The 16,251-nt window shown below is 39.8% G+C and overlaps 1 long non-coding RNA gene across 1 annotated transcript in view; it reads left to right on the top strand.

Annotated features, from left to right (window-relative positions):
• LOC309436459 overlaps positions 1-16,251 on the top strand; it is a 45,661-nt gene that overhangs the window by 2,656 nt on the left and 26,754 nt on the right. Inside the window, exon 2 of the long non-coding RNA XR_014183345.1 lies at positions 1,878-1,968. This is a non-coding gene — a long non-coding RNA (uncharacterized lncRNA). The remainder of the gene's footprint in view (positions 1-1,877; positions 1,969-16,251) is intronic.

Here is a 16,251-nt window from a genome sequence, read left to right as displayed (position 1 = left end):
GATGTTTGGATTGGAGAGTCATTTTGTGCTTCCTCAGACCTTGCCTGAGATCAGGGCGGGGAGACATCTGCTTACTGAGAAGCAGCATAAAGTGCAGAGATGCAGTCTGACCTACTACATTCGCAAATACAGTTCAGCATTTCACAGACTTAGCAGCTCAGTTTTGAAGACAGTGGGTGTATAAACGAGCTTAGCACAGTTCCTGAACTAATGAGCTCTGACTCTTGCTACTGCACAATAACCGGGGCACAGGGCTGCACTAATGCGGCTTTGTTGCTCCATGGCCTGGAGCTGCCTCATTGCTCTTGGATTTCTGGCCAGTGGGCTGGCCCCAGGCCCTGGTCAGCACAGCCAGAGCCCATGGAGGCCTCTCTGCACCCATCAGGGCACAGTGACTTGGGAGGCTGTTTTCAGTGTCCTTTGAAAGAGTCCCAGATGTGACTCGTTCTGCTCTTCAGAGCTCCTCTGGTAACTTTTTGGACAATAAGTGGGCTGTTCTCCAGGTTTGTGATATACCAGTGTTTTTGGTAAAGAATGAAATTGTTTTGTTCTAAAACTGAGTTGAAGACACCTTACTGGATTCTGAAACAGTGAAAAAAACTGTTTTAAACTACTAGGGTTAATTTGGGGATTGGTTTGGGGTGTGGTTGGTTTGCTGTGGGTTGGTTTGGGGGTTTTTTTTCGGTCTTTCAACTCTATTGTCAAATGTGTGAATGTGCCATTTTGGCAAGGTGTCATTTTCCAGTTCATTGCTTTGGAATGCCATGTGAGAAATGTGCATTCACATTACAAGCGGCTTTAGTGGGGTAATTGGATAAGTGCAATTTAATGAGACAAACAAAATTTTTAAAATCAATGTTTATGTAATTTATCTGTCAAGAAATTACCCTTATACTATAACATAACGTTAAGTGAGACAAAATAAAATACTGAGATGAATAAATTATCATGTACTGAATGTTTGCGTTAGATATGTTGTTTCTTCTTTCCAGTTGTGGCTGTTAGTAATGCTTTTGCAAGAGAAGGAAATTGTGATGGGGTAAATGAAGATTTAATAGAGACTTCTGTTTTGCTTCAGTCCAGATTTGGACAATGGCTTCTTTGCTAGGAGTGGCCACGTTGTCTCCCCTTTTGGGACTCAGAACCCCAATGTTCAGATGCCCAAATGCTGGTGTGCACAACTTGACCCACAGCAGAGAGTCCTGAGGACTTGTTATGCTGATACCTTCAGGTTTCTGCTTGAGGTATTTGCCAGTCTGTGTGACCACTTTTGGCTCTCAAAGTTAGAGGATGTCTTACATTTCTTTTTGATCCTAAGAATGTTCTCTCACTGCTGTTAATTAAACATTAACTCACCTCTTTTTCTGAAGTAATATTTCTAGGTTTATTTCTGTTTTTTATAATGGCAATGCTTTTGGGCAGTGCTTTGAGATTTGTACTAGGGACTACTAAATGTAAAAGTGTGAACCAAAAACCCAGCTTTCCTACCTTAGAAATGGAAACAAACTTGTATCTATGACAGGCTGAGAGCAGAGCGGGTTTTGCAACAGCCTCTTTAGGGACTGACAGACTACCCCACTGTAGAGGAGGCTGTTGACAGTGCCGGGTTGCACCCCCTACCTCTGTCATGGGGTGAAACTCTCCTTTACGTGATTACTGGTTGCAGTTCCCAAAACTAATGACGTGTAAGTTTGAGCTTAGATCTGATGTATTTAACTAAGAGCTTTAACAGACCGCCTGTATTCTTCATGGGCCAGGCACTGAAATCCATAAATTGTGTTTGCATTCACAGTTACATTCTCTGTCATTCTGCAATAAAAATCTATATGTGATATAAAACAGTGTTAATCTATCACCTGTTTCTTTTTCCCTCCAAGGAATTTAACATCTTATCTACTCTGAAGCATCACACTGAGACCTGAGACAGTACCCAGTGAATTACTCTGTCTTTTGACTATATGGCAACAAGTAAGTCCTGTTTATTCTAGTTGAGCATGTGTTTATATTTAGGACACCTACATAGCACTGCTTACATTTTTAATAAGTGTAGGGTTGAAATGTTATTTATTTTGGCAAAAAAAAAAAGTATCTTGCTGAAGACTGTTGATCGTGAACTTTTTTTATATATTAATATGAATGTCTTTAGGATTGGTTAACATAAAATATTCACCTTTACTGCTGACAAAATGTGGAGCTTTAGAGAAATATATAAAAACATTATATTGCTATCAAACAGTCTCTGAAAACAAAATGGGAATTAACTGTTTTGTTTTTCACAGTCTGTTTAGAAAAATGTGGAAACACTGTAATGCACATCATATCTTCTCTCCATACAGAGTTGTTATTTGTAGTAAAGGTAGAATTATTTTTTGTTATTTTCAAAGATGTTGCATATATCCAACACTTTTTTTGGTGTTATTTTTTCAGTTTATACTAGTTCCTTGATTTTGAAGTTTTTGAAAGTAATTATAACCATGCTGGTTTTCTGCTGTGAATGTGTTCTTTGTTCTCCAAGGAAGAGAAATTAATTCAAATATTAAAAGTTGTACATTTGCAATTATAATTCCATAAACCCACTCATTTGTTTTCTATCCAAACTATTCCAGAGTAGAGGTTAGAAAACTTCCTGAAGTTTCTCTGAAGCAAACACCGAGTGATGTGCTGGTGCTGGTGCAGCCCAAAGACTGTAACACCGTGACCATAACAGCACCGTACTGCCGCAGTCATGTAGTACAACACTGCAGCATAAATTGGAAAGCAGTAATTTCAGTGATAATTCTGTCATAAATCTCTGTCCATGTCTTTCTGCCTCTCCTAAACAGGCAGCGCTAAGGGAAAAGAGTGTTCCCAGCCCCTGCTTTTTTCAGTGTCTGTCTTCAGTGCTGTGTAGGCAGAGACCTCATTTTTGTAGTGTTGTTTGTCCTTTTCCCAGTGGTTTAAGTAGTGTGCTGCTGCTTCCATGACTTTTACCAATCCTCAATCTGTGCCTAAGTCTAAAACTGCCTACAGCCTCCTCAATAGGGGGAAATTATTATGCAGTGACATAGTGAAATTAAAACTCAGCGGCACTTCTGGAATAATACCCTATTAGGACTGCTCACTCCAGAATACAAATACATTCTCCAGTTCAGTGTTCAGTTACTTCAGAAAAGGGCACATAGAGCTGTTCCATGCAAGCTTTTGCGAAAGGGCTTTGAATGCAGCATCTGGTTTTGGTCAAACTTACTGTGTGTTGCTGGTCCAAAGGGACTGTGGCCGCAGCGCTCTGGGAGGGAGTGCAGCTTTACCCTTGTTTCACAATATTTTCTTTGGAAATTCGTAGCACCCAACTGACCCTGTCATCCACTTGCGCTGGTATTCCCCTGCTCCTTCTGAAAAAGAGCTTCTTGTTCTCCTAATTATTACTGGTCTGTTTTGGGAAATATTTTGTCCTCCTTTGATTTTTTGATGGCAGCTGAAACTGTTAAAATGTTTTTTGTTTGTGTTTTGTTTTTTCTTTTTTATCTTGTAAATGTCATTATTGTTAAAGATGAAGACAGCAATCTAGGAAATACGTTGTAGCATTTTTCAGGTATACAATATTCTTCCTGGGAATTGAATCGTTCAGTCACTAGCAATAGAAATTTTGTATTAGACTGATTACAAAGGACTAGAGGTAGTGAAATTCTCCTGGCTCTTGGCACCCTAGATAAAAAGCATTTGAGAGTCCTGGAGAAATGCCCACAATTAGACAACTTTGTTGGTCACTGGATATTTGAAGTTGTTTGGGGCATGGAAACATTTCTGCTTTATTCTTACCCTTGAATGGATGTTCTTTCAATATCATGTAAAGATAGTTGCACAGTGCAAAAATATGATGACCTTAATAGACTGTTTGAAGATGGAAGGACTGTAATAGTAAGGACTGTTACCCTTGACATTTTCATAAGACTACCCAATTATACAATAACAAGTATGTTATGAACTAGGATAAGTAAATAGCTAAAACATAAAGGCACTTGACATACATTTGAAATAAATAGTAAAACTGAAAATATGTTAACCATCTGAAGTCTGTGTAATACTTTGAAAATGTAATATGGTTTTCAATGTCATGTGCTTGACACAGTATACAGTATTCTTCAGGAGCAAAATTCCTGACCAGTCACGTACATACCAAGGGAAAGATGTGTGAGACTATTTCAATGGTGTACTATTTTTGCAATATACTACAAAGCTGCTTCTCATAGACACCCAGGTTTCACTGTATTCACATGAGATTTGCAAACCTTCTTCTAGGAGCACTCTGGACTTTTGAGTGTCATGTCCTATGTTTGCACATTTGGTTTTAATCTGCAAGTTATCTTTGAAATTGTACTAGTTCATGGTGGTTAAAAAATACCATCTCCTAGTTGTATTATATGTTCCTCTGGAAAGCAGCCTCTTAATAAGAATAAAACAGGAATCTAATCCAGCAATTCTAGCAAGCGTTCCTACTTACTCTGAAAGAATAAGCCCATATGAGGAAGAACTTGTGTTAATGTCACATTTCTTCTCTGTAAAGGGGTAACGAACTCAGGCAATATGCTTATTGCTCATTAGAGGTCAGTAGTGAAGCACAACAGAAAGGAAGAGCTCAGCAGTTATTTAAAGAACTCAGTTCTCTTCTGTTCAAAAGTTATTTTACAGTATTTGAGACAGGGAAAAAAAATCTGGTTTCCAGATGTGGGATTTAAATATATACTCTTAAAAGAGATTTCAGGCTAAAATGCATGAGGATATAGTTTATGTACACTGGATTCAACATAAAAGTCGTTAATTCCTTGGTAATATTTATCTTACGTTATAGTAGAGTATCCATCACTTGAATGCAAGCCAGATGGTTTTGCCAGCAAAACCAGCAGATTTATATTACACATTAAAGGTGTAAAAATTATCTCAGCATGCCTCCTAACAGTGATACACTACATGAGAGAAAGTCACATTACTGCCTTAAGGACAGAGTATGTGACTGTCGTCTTCAGTCTGACAACTCACCGCTACAGAGATACGGTGAGTACAGTCTAAATGTTTTAGTTTTTATGACCTCAGTTCTGTTTTAACGTGGATGCCAAATGTGTAAATGCATGCAATATGACACTCACTAGGTCATCAGTGTCCCAAATGCACATCTGAGTTTCCAATTTCAATATGCATCATTAAGACCTTTTTCCTCCAAGGCCCATTATGGCCCCAGTCCAAACCTCAGCATCTTTAAGACTCCACTGCCTCCTACTGACTTTTTCTCAGGACCCTGAAATAGTAGTCCCCAAGAGACTTGCAGTTCGGAACAGTGGAAATGGTGAAGTAGTTTAACAGTTTAAAAACAGTGCTTTTTAACATTCTCGAATAATTTACATAATCTGAAAAAAAAAAAAAAATTAGCTCCTTTGCAGACATCTAATTCCAGAGTGAAGAATCACTGTGGTTTTCATTTCGGTCTCAAGGACAGAATTATTAACGTACTTAATCAAGTAAATTAGATATCATGCAAAGCTGAGTTATTTTTCAGGATTTAATAATGCAAAATCAATAGAAGCATTTACTACATTCTGGTGCTTTCTGAACACGGTGTGAGACAGTTTTTCATACACCAGTTTTTCAGTACTCGGGATACTGTGAACGGCTGCCAAGGCAGTTCCTCGTAAACTGCTCCCAGAGGCCTCTCATGTTGAACATCCTCCTTCCCCCCTGGCTCCTTTAGGTTTTGCCCAAAGCTTCAACTGAACATTTCTGCCTTTACATATAAGAAGAAAAATCACAGTCAGTGAGCACAAACATACGCCTCTCTCTTATGAAAGTTCAGGGACTTATTTTATTTTTTGAAAAGTTTCTATGAGCTTTGAGGTGAAGACAGAAAGGGTGCCCTTAAGAATCCGAAAATCCAGCTAATGAGCTGGGCTCTTTCCTATTGAAATCAATTCCTTCTTGATGGCTTTTTCTGGAAGTTAGAATCACCTCTAAAATGGGAATATCCCTTCAGTCAGTATCAGGAATATATACTCATCTCCATCCACTGTCCTTTCCAAGCTATTTGGCTGTGTCACATTAATTTCAAGAGTAAAGTGAATGGAATACCTTATTGTCATTTTTGTTTTTGAGAAAAATATAGCTTGTGTTAAACATGGTACATAAAATACCTAAAGAAATCAGGCATTCAAAACTGAATCTTGCCGTGACGGGCAGGACAGAGTTAACTTTATATTAAAGTATCAAAAAATCCATTAGCATATTCTGTGTACTATTTTCATAGGAGATGGTTTTGTTTAACAGATACCAGCATTTTTACAGTGAAGTGATAAAGGTCAATGAAGTAAGTCAAAATCAACTGCTTTTTCAAAAGAATCTCAGGGATTGTCTATGTCTATTTGGATGCTGGATTTGGTCCTGTTCAGTGGAAGACAGCTCAATATGAAGGTTTAGTTGTGGAAGCAAATGAAGTTTTAATTGTGGAAGCATCCTAGCAGGGAAGAAAGAACAGAGAAAATTGTTTGGGATTTGACCCAATAGATGGGCCTCAATGGTGGAAAATAAGTGTATATGTTTCTAGTGAAGTAGAGACTCCCCTTCCCCATGAAAAACAGCTAGAATAAAATTGTTTAATTCTCATGTGATTCTGTCTTTCCTCCTGTCCTCTCTTCCTTTCAGGTGAGTAATGTCATAGTTGTGAGACTTTATAGACTTGGCCTAGCTGGTCATTCCTGAACTACATGACATACATGAAATTCACTTAGATAATGAAAGGGCTTAATCTCTGCTCTTCTAATCAGCCTCTCAGTACATTTGGGCACAATGTTGTACAGGTCCTGATTGTCCCCAGCATGTTTCCAATTTTGCGGGCAGAACCTCTATGCAGCACATGGGGAGGAATGATGGAGAATCATGTTCTGCTTCAAGGCTGCTTTGGCTGTGCAGTCTTAACTGGTTTTAGGTTAGAAGGGCACGTAGTGATTGGGCAAGGGGTAATGGCTTTCAACTGAAAGAGGGTAGCTTTAGATTGGATGTAAGGAAGAAATTCTTCACTATAAAGGTGGTGAGGCACTGGAACAGGCTGCCCAAGGAAGTTGTGGATGCCTCATCCCCAGAAGTGTTCAAGGTCAGGCTGGACGGGGCTTTGAGCAACCTGGTCTAGTGGAAGGTGTCCCTACCCATGGCAAGGGGCTGGAACTAGAGGATCTTTAAGGTACCTTCCAACCTAAACCATTCTGTGATAACTCAGCAAATACAAGGCCACATTTTCTGCTCCACTAGATGTGACTGACCTGCATAGCCAGCTAGAGTTAAATTGGTTTGAATTGGCATTTGTGTTGCCCTTGTCCAGTGCTGCTGTGAGGAAAAGAAAGTACAGCAGGTATAGCAGGGGAGGTGTTTCATTCTGCTCATCAGTCTCTTTGAATGAGTCTGTTTTTCTTTCTTTTGTGGTTTTTTTTTTTCTTTTCCTTAGTACTTAGAAAAATGAGCAGAAAGGCACAAAGATAGTTTAATATCATTCTCCCGTATTTATTATGCTATGCTTCTTTTGCACATGCAAAAGAAATGACTGCAGTGTAGTGTATTGATTTCCAATTTGCTTTAATCTAGTTAACAAGGGCAGTCCTAGCATTTGACTGTGGCAGCATGGAGCTTCATTCATTTAAATTGTGGAGGACATATATTCTGTATCTACCCTTATTTCCTAGTTTGAAGCATGAGGAAAAATTTTTTCCATGCTGGATTTCAACTTTCAGCACATTACAATATAATTTGATCTTTTATCCTTATTTCTTTTTTAGTGAAGCAGCAGACAAAACATGCTTGTCTGCCAGAGAATTTTAACTCTGAGGTACTGCTGCAGGCCACACTAAAAAACCATTCTGGCTTCCCAGGGAGTCTGTGTTTGGCTCAGGGCAGTTGTGCTGTTGTTCTCTGCAGGAAATATTCCAGAACAATGGTCTAACATAGTAAGTGTGTTGCGGACCTTATTCATCCTTGCCTTGTATTTTGCTGGCACTTTCATCTATGTAAAATGATGTAAAACGTGCCATGTGTTGAAAATCCTGATCTGAAAACCCTCTGCACCAATGAAAGGTTAATTTTTCCCAACTGATTTCACAATGTAAGACCCAGCCCAGAGGCAAAACAAACCTCATGCAAAACAGGAATGGAAAGAAACCAGAAAGTCTATTTAAGTGTGTTCCTATTTGCATTATCACGTAACTGTCTATGGTCAGATAAGATGTCTGAATAAAAGACCATTCAACATTTTTTTTCCATTCTACATTCTTGCTTGAATATTTTTATCTTTTTAGCACTTACCTGAAAACTGGAAACCTCAACACTTCGAGTGTTGTAAGACACTATAGGTTTGTCAAATATTGTTTCTGTCGCCAGTTATGTTTCTAAAAAACCGCCCAGATCTGTCCCAGTTCCATTGCTACTTTTTCATCTGTTTTCAGGAAGGAAAGGAGTCAGGATGTAATACAAATGAATAGTTCTGGGTAGGTAATAAAATGGTCATTACGTGAGCTCTTTCCTTTCAAAACTGCTCTACTGAACATGCAGGTAGCATTTCCTTTGTACATACAATCAGACTATACTCAGTCTTATGCTCAGTAAGAGCACATTGGGGAATAAGATACTTTTTTCAAACTACAGTGGAATTTGTTCTTCTAATTATTTCAGTAATTCTTTAAATATTTAGTGTTTTTATTTCAAAAGATACTGACTTCACACTTGTCAGTCATCTATACTTTAGCCCTGAAAAGTTTTGTCTGGACATATGTTACCTGTGAAGCAGAGTATTTATCTTGTTCACCTGTACCATCAGTATCTTGCAGCATAGTATTACTTAATGATCATACCTTGGATTTACACCAAATGTCATTGTTCCATACATCTCTGAAAAGAAGTTCTACTCCTGGAATCTGTACTTGGGGATTTGGGGACAACAGCTTTTTGAAAATTAAACTGTGGGGTGTTGAGAACCTACACACTGGTCAGAAATATGGGGCAGTGAAAAGTAATAGGCAGTTTTGGTTCAAAATCCTTCATTAGAAAATTATCAAGAACATGCCAAAAGTATAATATAATGGCATTGTAATTGAATAGCCTTGCAGGTTATATTTGTAACATTTATATTGCTAATAACTGCAAAGGGGCATAGTTATTTTTTGTTGATGTGTTCATGATACAACTTTTTTGTTACAGTGGCCTCTTGCTGTATGAAGGTTGCCAGATCAGGCCTTTGTTTCAGGTGAATGCAACCTGAAGTGTAAGTCTTGAGAAGCTGCCAAGTGCTTATTTGAATTCTTAACACCAAGGTGATTGCAAATGCACTTTAATGCCTAACACAGATATAGTAACAACCACCCTCATAGTTTCAGAACTGCTCTTAATTTCAATTGTTATTTCATTCAACAGAGATAAATTGTAGAAGGACCAGAAAAGTGCTTCTTATCCATCTGATTGGTTTCTGCAAAGCCCAAGCAGCTGGAGTGCTCTTGCTACATATCTCATTCACAGGGCCCATTACCATTAGTCACACTAATGTCCGATCGCACCATTAGCTTAAGCAAACTCTTGATCAACATCAATTTAATTTTTCTGTCATGAATAATTGTTTCTGTGAAGGACAGGTGGCTGGCTCTCCTTGGCACAAGTCTGAGGAGGATGCTCCATCTCCATTTAAGCTTCTGGTAAAAGGATTAAAGATGTTTTGCATATTCTGGTCTGTGGTAGGGACAGGTTGTACAAAAGTGGGGCAAAATTAGTATATTAAATAAAAGCTTGAAAATCCCAAGTAATCAATATTAAGTTATGGTGGGCTAAACTGTGGACAGTCCTTTCACAGGGCCATAATATGTAGAGGTTCTCTCTTCCATGGTTGTTGCATGACCTCTGAAAGCTCAAAAATTACTTATTCATTCTTGCCTCAAAGAAAGAATCTGTAGAAGAAATGCAAAGGACAAAGTGCTGCAAAGCACTGATTAACAGGCCATGCAGCAAAGGTTGGATGGCATTTTGGTGAGCAAAGCAAAGACTGCTTCCTATAGAGTAGTGCAGATGCATCAGGTACACTGTCCTGCAACTAATTCTGGAGCAGGACAGCTCTGACCGAATCTTTGTTCAGATCAAGAATTGGCACCTACATCTAAGTCGATTATTTTAATGTAGCTTGTTCCAGGCTGCACAACCCAAGTGTTAACCAGCAAGCCAGATAGGCAGTTTCTGATCTGTCCTGGGGGAATGTAATTGTTGGGTGATATCATTGTTTCAACCGTGCTAAAAGAAACAGCATTGGGCTCATCAAGCAGGGATAGACTAAAATCATATTACTAATGAACTATGATGATAACTCAGATGTACTGGAGCACCCAGCAACAAGGACCCATATATGAAATACAACAGTTGGAAGTCCTTTGAGGTTTTCCTCTTGAAGTGTTGCTCAATTATCTGTGGGATAGTGACAGGCAGTCTAACTCCATGTGTTTGAGAAACCCAGAAATTAAAGAATGCTAGTATTCTTGCCCATTTCCATTTAAGCTGATCCTTCTGGTCTTGGGGCTTCACAGAGTTGCTAGAAAAGGATTTTTCTGAGATTGAGGAAGAAGGAAGTGGTGCTAACAGAGGAATATTTCACAAATGCAAAATTCCACCCTTTGGAGGGAAAATACGTTGGATCGTGGATTATGACAGTGTCCCAGGATCATAAATAAGAAGTTAGTACACATTGTAGCAGGGCTAAAATAACTTAAAACTATGAGATTGATGAGATCTTTTTATTGAGAAACACATGAAGAAAATATTTGAGCCTGTGTTAGACTGAGTTCATGAATAAAGGTTTCAATGTGTATCACTGTGTATACTAAGCAGTGTAAATGGGTACTACCAGTGTATGTACGCTTTCTAAGTAACTTCTTCCCTTATGTCACTGATGCGGTATTTCTTTGACTGAACCTTCCCTTTGGGAATCTCCCTATTTTACCAAGAAGAAGCACTCTTAAAAGAAATATTCTGTGTTAAAATACTATCCTATCTATTGCAAAATAGATTTTGAAGTGAAATTTGAGCTTTTTCTTTGGGCTGCAGGTTTGTGTCCAAGCATTCAAAAACTGCATCAGCTGTGCTTTCTGTTAGAAGACACCTACAAAAATAGCTGAGAGAGAGAAAAGTGTCAAGTTAGCATTCATTTAGCTTTCACAATTTTAATAACAAACTTATAGAGAAAATACGGACCCTTTTACAATCTTATTTTTCTTCTCTGTGTTTTCATTAGTAGCCATAGAAGTCTTTCAAATTCATGAGAGTAACAGATGACTGATTCCTCAGTGATGCAGCAGAATAAATCTGTTGTAACCATAATTAAAGAGAAAATGTGTTCCACACTGCCCATGCAGTAGGCATTAAATGTGTTACACAGAGGAAGCAGACACCTTATTGATTACCAGCAGTTCCCTAATAAATTGAGATAATTAATTTCTCCTGAGCATCTTGCATACAGATGTAACTTTAAACCTGGTAAAAATATTTTTAGAGTTCATAAGAAATTGCTAGCTTCTGTTGTTAACATTTTCAAAGTACTTTTTGGCTATAGTCTTTTTCAAAGTCACTTCCAATTAAAATAGCCTTGAAAAAAATCAATTTCCACAACTGAATATGTGTATCTCTCTTACAGCTAAATAAAAGGTTTTGGCTGGAATCACATCCTCCTGAAGTGAGACCCATTGGGAACAACCAGTAAAAAAAAAAATCTCTTTATGTCCCTGCTTTACAGGTTTTCTGACCTGTTTGAGGACAATGAAGGAGGCAAAAGTTCTCATTCACACACCTTGACATAGCAATGGAAAGCTCTGTCAGTATTGAGGGATAAACATTATTTGTGAGGATACCCAGCATCCCTCTCAGCACTTGATGTTCTCTCCAGCCCTTGGATAAAAAGACTTCTGGGATGTGCTACCAGCATGGTTTGCCTGACCCATGCAGTTTCTGCAGCAGGAAAGCACAATTTCATGCCAAGGTATGCTGAAAAGCCATAGATTCTGGTGGACTCCTCACAGGCTGAGAGCAGTAGATGGTGTGGACATTTTTCATCCTGGTTTTGGTTTGCTCTTCTTAGCTGTAGGAAACCAGATCCATGAGGAGGATCTGTGTGTTGTGTGGCAAAGGAGGGATCCTGGCAAGAAGGGCACCATGACCACATGTGGTATCTGTTTATCTTAGTGCAAAAGTGATGAGCTCCATGCAATTCTAGGACATGAGATTTTCTTTTGCTCTCACCATATTTAATATTGTCACCATGAAATGTTAGGCAGATAGATTTTATCTCCACAGGCTCCTTTGCACTGGGACATTTTAATAACAGCCTTGAATTCTGTGTCTAGAACGGTTTCCTTGAACTTATTCCTCCAGGCTTTTCTGCATCATGATGGCTACAAGAACATAGCCATCTGTCAGGAAATAATGACCCAACAAAGAGGCAGCTAAAACCAAAATATCCACTTTCATATATACATACATATATATGTATGTATGTATTTAATATATGTAACCTCTAAATTTGACAGTATATTTTGCATCTTTCCCTATATATAATACTTGTAGCACTATTGTAGGGGATTGCTGCTTTTGCTGAATTCTAGCTATATTTGTTCATGAAATGTTTAGATCAATATAACCACAACAATGAGCTTGTGTAAAGGTACCTTTATCAATAGAGCTTTTATTAATGGGATTAAGTTTGCTGCTGCAAGAGCTTTCTACACAGTTGCTCAGCAATTGAGCTGCTACGTTGTAAGTACACAGGAACTTGTCATTGCAGTCATCTTTTGTGGGAAAGTTTATTCTATAAAAGTGAAAACTTTGGGTAATTTCTTACTTTGGAAGGAAGTTTTGGTTCTGTAAGAGAACTGACATCACATCAGTGATTCCCCTGTGGTTTTAACAGGTTTTAACACTTTACTAACTCATTGACAGTGCTCTGAATACCTCCAGCATGGGTACTCAGAGGCATTTCCAGGAGATAACAGTTGACGTCACTGGGCCGGCTCAAAACATAAATCCTCTCTGTGGAAAATGGTAGAAGTTTGCTCCTTAGAATAAATGTTTGCAGTTTGCTAAGTCAAGAAATCCAGCTGTAAGACAGCTTCCAGAAGCCTGACTTCCAAATTAGCCTTCTGTTTTTGAAAACTTGGAACGCAACTTACACTGCCCTTTGTATTTGTTTAGGTTTTACCAACACTTGGTCATAAGACACCAGCAGTGATGAAGTCCACTTTCAGACAGTGTTATATTCTCAGTTTTAACATCAGTAAAGCTGTGGAACCTATAGCAGAGAGAGAAGGGTAAAAGAGAGTAGGTTACAGTTACCTGTCGGCATAATTATGGTAACAAATCATATTTATAGTATATCCAGGCCTAAAAGTGCCAGACCTTGATTAATAATCAGTTGTAATTAATGTTTAGAATGAATGGCTTTCCTGAATTGCTGACTTGAAAAATGACCCCGAGGCATTTCCCCACCTTTCTTGAGGTGCTGCTAACTTGATTTTGAAGAGAATTGAACAGTTTGGACACCATCTCATAATCCTTGGTTTATCTTTACATCCTTTTTGAATTTGTTTCATGAGGACCTAAAGATAAACAAATGCAGTAATAGCTGAAGTCAGTGTGTTGACCTCTAAAGTCTGCTTCACTGTATCACAGAATCACAGAATGTTAGGGATTGTAAAGGACCTCAAAAGATCACCTAGTCCAATCCCCCTGCCGGAGCAGGAACACTTAGATGAGGCTACACAGGAAGGTGTCCAGATGGGTTTTGAATGTCTCCAGAGAAGGAGACTCCACAACCCCCCTGGGCATCCTGTTCCAGTGTTCTGTCACCCTTACTAAGAAGAAGTTTCTTCTCAAATTTAAGTGGAACCTCTTGTATTCTAGTTTGAACCCATTACCCCTTGTCCTACTGTTGGTTGTCACCGAGAAGAGCCTGGCTCCATCCTCCTGACACTCACCCTTTATATATCTGTAAACATTAATAAGGTCACCCCTCAGTCTCCTCTTCTCCAAACTAAAGAGACCCAGCTCCCTCAGCCTTTCTTTATAAGGGAGGTGCTCCACTCCCTTAATCATCTTGATTGCCCTACGCTGGACCCTCTCCAGCAGTTCCCTGCCCTTCTTGAACTGAGGGGCCCAGAACTGGACACAATATTCCAGGTGTGGTCTCACCAGGGCGGAGTAGAGGGGAAGGAGAACCTCTCTCGACCTACTAACCACCCCCCTTCTAATACACCCCAGGATGCCATTGGCCTTCCTGGCCACAAGGGCACAGTGCTGGCTCATGGTCATCCTGTTGTCCACCAGGACCCTCAGGTCCCTTTCCCCTACGCTGCTCTCTAACAGGTCATTCCCCAACTTATACTGGAACCTGGGGTTGTTCCTACCCAGATGCAGGACTCTACACTTTCCCTTGTTATAACATTTCATTAAATTTTTCCCCGCCCAACACTCCAGCCTGTTCAGATCTCGCTGGATGGCAGCACAGCCTTCTGGCGTGTCAGCCACTCCTCCCAGCTTGGTGTCATCAGCAAACTTGCTGACAGTGCACTGTATTCCCTCATCCAAATCATTGATGAATATGTTGAATAATACCGACCCCAGTACTGACCCTTGAGGCTCTCCACTAGATACTGGCCTCCAACTGGTCTCCGCCCCATTGACCACGACTCTCTGGCTTCTTTCCTTCAGCCAGTTCACAGTCCACTTCACTAGCCAGTCATACAGACCGCACTCCCTCAGTTTGGCTGTAAGGATGCTGTGGGAGACTGTGTCAAATGCCTTACTGAAGTCAAGATAGACCACATCCACCACTCTGCCATCATCCATCCACCTTGTTATGACCTTGTAAAAGTCAATGAGGTTGGTCAAGCATAACATCCCCTTGGTGAAGCCATGTTGACTGCCCCTAATGACCCTCTTATCCTTTATATGCCTTGAGATGGCACCAAGGATAAGTAATAGTAGTAGTAGTTTCTTTTGTGCCCTTTCAAGCCAGCAGGAATGGGTTTGCATCCCACAATGACACCTGAAATGCTCCATAAAACTGGACTGTCTTATGATACGTGCTGTATAAGCAGAGTCCTGAGAACTAGATACACTGAGGTGACCAGAGAAATAATAAGGTCACAGTTCGGTTTGAGTTGAGAGGTTGGCCAGTATGTATTTTAATTGATTTATTTATAGAAACAAAATCCCTGACCCCCCCCCCCCCCCCGAATTTTATGCATTTTAGATGTTAGCTCATATTTAAAATGTTTTGTTGTAAATTTTGTTATTTGAGTTTTCAGTACGGTTGGCTTAGTTGTTTCCTTGATCTGTTGCATTTGATGAGTCTGTAACATTTGTTGCTGACACTAGGTGTCACACTAAGAATGTTTCTGTTTCTGGAAAGAAACAAAAACCTTCACCAGTAAAGGAGAGTACGCTCCTCCCAGGCTTTCCTTCTCTCAGTCCGAATGCTCGAAGTCAGTAGGAGTTTTTGCATTGATTTTTGTGCAGTTGAGTTTGTGCTCTTGATGCTTACCTTGATTCACTCCTTGGAAAATTGCAAGATATGGAGACAAACTGCCAGTTTGGCAGCTACTTGGATTCAGACCTGTTGGAGCAGGTCCAGAGGAGGCCACAGAAAGGGTCAGAGGGCTGGAACACCTCTCCTGTGAGGACAGTCTGAGAGAGTTGGGGTTGTTCAGCCTGGAGAAGAGAAGGCTCCGGGGAGACCTTATTGTGGCCTTTTTGTACTTGAAAGGGGCCTATAGGAAAGATGGGGACAGACTTTTTAGCAGGGCCTGTTATTACAGGACAAGGGGTAATGGTTTTAAATTAAGAGGGGAGATTCAGGCCAGACATGAGGAAGAAATTTTTTACAATGAGGACGGTGAAACACTGGCCCAGGTTGCCCAGAGAGGTGGTAGATGTCCCATCCCTGGAGACATTCAAGGCCAGACTGGACAGAGGTCTGAGCAACCTGATCTAGTTGAAGATGTCCCTGCTCATTGCAGGTGGGGTGGTCTAGATGACCTTTGAAGGTCCCTTCCAGCCCAAACTATTCTATGATTCTGTGAACTGGTTCCTGGACTTCGGCTGAAGAATACACAGTATTACATACTTCATGCTGAGCCCTTAACCCGCCTGTGAACCTACAGTTGCTCTTTCCTTTGCAATAATTTCCATGGGTTCACTCTTTTGGCACATACGTGCATAAGA

The sequence above is a fragment of the Streptopelia decaocto genome, assembly GCF_964273445.1.
Source record: "Streptopelia decaocto genome assembly, chromosome: 2".
NCBI classification, from domain to species: Eukaryota; Metazoa; Chordata; class Aves; order Columbiformes; family Columbidae; genus Streptopelia; species Streptopelia decaocto.
Note: the sequence above shows the minus strand (reverse complement) of the source record. Positions and strands in the feature narration are given on the sequence as shown.